The sequence below is a fragment of the Bidens hawaiensis genome, unplaced genomic scaffold (genome assembly GCF_021521415.1).
Source record: "Bidens hawaiensis isolate Kalapana, Puna unplaced genomic scaffold, B.hawaiensis_p1.1 tig00063747_1, whole genome shotgun sequence".
In the NCBI taxonomy this organism is placed as follows: domain Eukaryota; kingdom Viridiplantae; phylum Streptophyta; class Magnoliopsida; order Asterales; family Asteraceae; genus Bidens; species Bidens hawaiensis.
The window spans coordinates 4,979-11,271 of NW_027501402.1; the positions used below are offsets into that span (position 1 = coordinate 4,979).

Sequence of the window (6,293 nt, forward strand, 5' to 3'; positions counted from 1 at the left end):
TGTTGTATTGCTCCGGTGGTGTCGATTGAGAAGGATCGGACTGGTTCGCCATTGTCTGGAGTTGAGAAACGTCAGTCCTCGAGTGTCAGTTAGGGTTTGAGAGTTATGCGAGGAGTGTGAGACCGGCAGCTTTTTCGGCACACGTTACGTCTGTTGGTACTGCATTCATGAAATCGAGGATTGCGAGATTGAAGCGAGGGAAAAGGATTCTTCGGGTTTGAAACGGTGATTTTCAGTGGAAATGGTGGTGGTGTTGTGGCTGGGATTCTGTATAAATGGGTGAACTATGGTAAAGGCTGGAGATCAAGATGGTTTACATTGGAGGATGGAGTGTTGTTGTCTTACTACAAAACTCATGGACCAGAAGATCGTGCTCAGTCCGGGGAGAGAGGAAGGGTTTAAGGTCATCAGAGACGAGTCGATTAGGTACCTGATGAAGTGCAGTAATGGCAGCAGTCACAATCGATTTGGATCAAAACAATGGAAACCATTTGGGGAGATACATTTGAAGGTATGCACAATATTTTTTATTATCTTACTCCAATTGCAAACTCTTCACTCATGTTGATTCATACAAATAAAACCACTGTTTAACATACAATGTAGCTAGATTGAATCCAAATTAGGGGTTAAAACCAAACCAGGAACCAAACTTTGGTTTTTGAATTTTTGAAAACCGTTCGGCTTCTGTTTTTCGGTTTCTAGGTTTTCTGTTAGGGTTCGGTTTCAGTTTTAGCCATTTGAGCTTGAAAGTTTGGGCTAAAATAAAATATTTGGCAAAAAAAAATAAAATGAATTTGAGCCTAAATCATTTTGTTAATACTAATTGATTATTATACATTTATACATGTGGGCTAAATTATTTGAGTTCATGGGCGAAGCTTCTTTAGGGCCTGGGCTCCCCCTGTTTTTTTGCGCAGTAGTGTAAATTGACCATTTTTCGTTCGGAAATTTGTATGCGTTGTGTAAATTTACCCGTTTTTGGCCCAAAATTTGAGCCCGGCCCCCCTCGTTTATGGTTTTTTAAATATATTTTGAGCCCCCCCCCCCTGACGAACTCGTCCAAGCTTCGCTACTGTTTGAGTTACATATTTATTAAACTCTTATAAATTGCTTCAAATAAGACAATAGAAAATGTAAATCTTTAAAGTCGGCTATGTTTGGCTTTTTATTACATGCAAAATCAAAACCGAACCATAAGTTCAGTTTTTACAAAAAAAAACATGAAACTAAACTGACAGTCGGTTTTTGTTTCGGTTCTTTTCTTTTCGGTTTGGTATTTTTGGATCAATTTTTTCAGTTTCATGCACACCCCTAATCCAAACTTTAATCATTCTAGTTTCTTGGAATACAAAGAGAAAAATAGAAAAATATTTCTATTATTGTAATTACAATTGTTAGGTTGCAATGATAGGACAAGTACTAGTGGTTAACTTTTTCTGCAATTGTCTGGCGGTAAGTGGTAACCATACTTGTTTTTATGAATTATTGCTATGCAACTGCTACCATTAAAACATAGACAACAAGGGCATTTTGTTAGGTGGTATTTATGGTTATAGTTGTTTGGACTTTATGGAAAACCTGAAGATTATCTGGTGGATATGTCAATTAATTGATGGCTCTGACATGCAAAACAAAATTTTTGTACTTTAAGCTAAACAGAAAAGACGTAAAGGTTTCGTTTTCTTATTCTTTGTTGTTTTTCTCTACTGAATTTAATAAGTTCGTTAAATGATTTTCCAAATTGAGAAAATTTTATGCAGTGAGCAGACAGTTATAAAGTTCATTTGCTTATTATCTGGCAATACTTGAAGCTGAATTACTACTACTAGATAACTTGCATTATAGAAAATATGTGCTCAATTATGTTTTGCCAAGCAGAAGGTGAAATAGATGAACATTCATAGCTGTATAAGGTTGAACAAACTGCTCTTTTATAAGGTTGAACAATATGGTTATAAAAACTTTTTAACGTTTTGGTTTTGGATAGTTTGGGGTTTTGAACTTTTGGTTTTGGATAATTTTGGGGTTTTGAACCTTTTGTATTGGATAATCTTTGGTATCTTTGAAATTTGTTTTTCCCCCCTCTGTCCTTGCACCTAGGCCCTCGTGAGGCCTATGCACCTTGAATGCCTGTAGCGCATTTGATAACTATGAATTTATCCTGCGTTTAGTCATTGAGGATGGTTCAAGTTTTTACTTGATTCCAGCTAGGGTAGTAGGGTTTTCATTTGTTTACATACATTGTTTTTAATGCCTACGAGGTGTAGCTAGGGGATAATGCATATATGGATTACAATGAACTTTGTTCTATGTTATTTTAATTTTGGTATTAGGTGGCATGAATATCTCCCGAGGTCAATGGAAAGACCAAATTCAAGAACTTAGTTTTCTGTACCGGGCTTCAGAGTTGGCCATGGTGTGCTTGGTGACGGCGTTGAGTTTTGGAAAGGGTTTTACCAAAGGCTAAAACCAACGCAGATGGGTTTATCATTAAACATAGGTATATGTTTATTACTGGTTGTGCTTTGTATTTGTGTTAATTATGCTTTTGTTGCTATCAATTCTGAATTTCTATTTTTCTTTTCTAGATATGTTGGCTAGGGCCTTCTATGAACCAATGTTAGTTTCTGATTTTATTGGAGAGTTTCTTAACAAAGATTCAGCCAGACCACTTACAGACCAAGAACAAATCAAGGTATTCACTAATCATTAAGATTTTCACTAAAACTATGAACAAAACTTCATAGTTGACATTATGGTAATTGGAAATTTCAGGTGGAAAGAGCTCTTGGTGGTCTTAGGGTGGAAGTCCACCGTGAAAATTACATGAGGTGAGTTGGAATAATAACGGTTCAGCCAATTAGCCAGCTAACGTGAGTTGGAATAATAATTTTATTTATTGTTGGTCTTACTATTTGATATTCATCCTACGTTAAGTTAGGCTTAAAATAAGATTCAATCGTGAAAGTTCAATTAGGCATATAAGTAGTAAATTGTTTTTTCTTTTGTGCGGTTGGTGATGATTTTTTTGTTTTTTTTTTGGTGGTTTAGAAGAGACTTAAGTGTTTGTAGGTGGTTAACGGAATTGCAAGTATTTGTAGATCTGTTTCCAACACGAATGGACTACTTTCTTCAAACACTTACAACCTGTTCAACTACCTACAAACACTTGTAGTTTATCTAAACCACCTAAAGATGCAAACAGTTCGTTTAATATTTTGTGTTTATCTTTAGACTAATATTTTTCTTTATTTACTTATGTCAGTTTTTCTGATGAAACTGGATCCCTGTTGTTCAGTACTTCAGTGATAGGTACAACATTAATCTTCGTTACCCTATGCTTCCTGCAATTCAAGCAGGCACAGATGCAAAACCGACATATTTGCCATCAGAGGTTTGGCATGCGAGTGAGAAAAGAACTCACATCTATTGGTGCATGCATGTTTCCTCCACCAACAGTAAGTTCACACTTGTAACCCTTCTTTATAAAAAAATTGTAATAACATTGGTTTTTATTATTATGTTCTTCAGCTCCAATACTATGGTTCTTCAGAAGTAAAACCGCTTGTTGGTCAATGGAGCATGGAAGACTTGGTAAGTTGCTATTCGTTTTCTTTCACTAATCATAATATGAATATGTAGATAATCAGTATTTGACATTTTTTTGTTTGTAGAAAATGATTAATGGAGGCATAGGAACTTATTGGGCGATTGCTAAATTTTCAATGCAAAGGGAAGATGCGGTGATGCGTTTTTGCAATGAACTTGTTCTGATGTGTCAAAACAAGGGAATGTATGTATTTCTGTATCTTTTTTTCATGTCACAATGCTAATATAAGAGCAATACTTTTAAACATTTTAATACTTTTTTGAAGGCTTTTAATCCTAAACCTCTGATTCCAATGGTATCTGCCCCACCACACGATATTGAAAAGCTTTAGTTTATATTAAGGCTCGGTGTGGGGCCCAACTAGCAGGAGTTGCATGTGGTAGACAACTGCAATTGCTGCTTGTGATCCTTTCCCGAAGCTAAAGGAACCTATGGTATTTCAGTTTAATGACAACCCACATGTATTAATTACAAATTATGCTTCTACGGGTTTTAATAATGTAATCGTTTTTGCAGGGAGAAGATAATTAAACGATTGTGTGAAACCGAGCTTGGTATCGTTTCTCAGTGCTGCATGCCGGATAATGTACCGAAGCTTAGCAAGCAGTACTTCGTGAATGTTTCCATGAAGATTAACGCTAAGGCATTATTTAATATGCTTTTAACATTTTTTTAGACTAACAATTTTGTCCTTTAAACATATCCAATTTATGGATCGGGTCCTTTAAGAATTTCACTTTCACTCTCTGTCTTCAAAACTCTTAAAAGCCCTTAAAGCGAAACGCTTTGTCATTTAAAGGACATAGAGTGAAATTGAACTTTTAAAGATCATGATCCATATTATCTACTTTTAAAGGACAAAAAAATTAATACAGGGGTTTTTTATCTGTTAACTAGTATTCATAACTTTTTTGAATAGTTTTAGGTAGAAGGAACAGTGTTTTGTCTGCATCTCTTAAGGGTAGACTCTTTTATGTAACTGACCGAAAACCATAATCTTTGGTGCTGATGTCACTCATCCATCACTGGGAGATGATTCTAGTCCTTCAATTGCTGCTGTAAGTTGCTATCTCTTGCTCTTTAAGGATGTATTTAGAACTTTGTGTTTTGCTGTTTTTTTACTTGTAGAGTTGTAGGTGGTTGCCTCAGTGGATTGGCCCCAGGTGACAAAGTATGAAGCTTTGGTATCTGCACAACCGCGTAGGCAGGAGATTATACAAGATCTGTACCACAAACGGGGCAATAGTGCTGGAGGGTTGATTAGGTAACGTTTAACCGCTTTTATAAAGATTATTGATTTTCCATTTTTACGTCTTGCTTTTGCAGAGCGCTTTTGATATCTTTCAAGAGGTCAACGGGCACAAACCACACCGTATAATTTTCTACAGGTATGAGAAGTCATGTCTTTTGTTATTTTTAAAATTACTCACTAAACAATAATCACTAATATTTCTAATTAATTTACAGAGACGGTGGGACAATTTAACGAGGTTTTACTGAGTGAAGTGGACAGCTAGCATTCATAAGTTAGGTTTATTACGTTTTCTGTTTCTATATAATATATAAAATTTATGGTCTTTAAAACATGGTGGTGGTTTTTCAGGCATTTGTGTTTCACTGGAGGAGAATTATATGCCACCTATCACGTTTATTGTGTTGCGAAAGAGGCGTCATACTCGTTTCTTGCCGAATAAGCATGGTGATAGGAACTCTACCGACAAGAGTGGCAACGTACTTCCTGGTCTGTTATTTTTAACCTTTTTTAAAATTTCCGGTTTGTAATATCTTCTAATTATTTTTATGTGGATTAGATTAGCAGGAACCGCTGTGGACACAAAGATTTGTCACCCAACTGAATTTGACTTCTATCTGTGTAGTCAATTCAGGTAAAATGCTTTTTAATTCACTTTAGCATGTATGAATGCCTGTTGTCAACTATTTTGAAGTTCTTTACGTTTTTTACATGTCTGATTTGATTTGCAGGGGACTAGTCGGCCGACGGCATTATCGTGTTCTGTATGATGAGAACGAGTTCACTGCAGATGACCGGTTTGCAGATGCTAACCAAGTCTCTTTGCTACACGTATTTCAATCAACCAACCAACCAACTCTAAAACGAATATTATAGTTTCCTTGCTTTATCATTTCAACTAATTTCAGGTACGTGAGGTGCACTCGATGTGTCTCTATATATAGGTACGCTTTGTATTTTTGTTTTTCATCATTTAAGTTGTACGATTATATGAACCCGTATTTTGTAGTTCCCCCTTGCACACGTGGCTGCTTTCCGAGCGCGTTCATACATGGAAGATGCACAGCTATCTATCAGATGGTGATTCACGTGCAACAAGAAAAGTGAGCCCACTCCCGGACCGGACATACATGACCGTGTAAAGAGAGTGATGTTTTACTGCTGAGGTGGCCTGGGTGTGTTTTGGAGATATTGACTTATGGGGTTGTGGCATGAATGTTGACTTTTGGTGTTTTTTTTTTTTTGGTTTTGGATGTAGTGGCATGTAGATGTAAATAAGGTGCTTCTTGATTTTTCTTTTTAACTATAAACTGTTTCTTGTTTGGTGGACTGGACAAGTCCCAACTAAAGCTAGGCAGACTTGTTTTATTTGCAATTCATTTAGTAGGTATATCGTTTGAACAAACATATCCCCAAAGTTGAATTATT

The 6,293-nt window shown here is 36.1% G+C and overlaps 1 pseudogene; it reads left to right on the plus strand.

Moving 5' to 3' along the window:
- Positions 1 to 286: 286 nt before the first annotated feature.
- Positions 287 to 5,949, plus strand: LOC143604027 (protein argonaute MEL1-like; annotated as a pseudogene).
- The last annotated feature ends 344 nt before the right edge of the window (positions 5,950 to 6,293 follow it).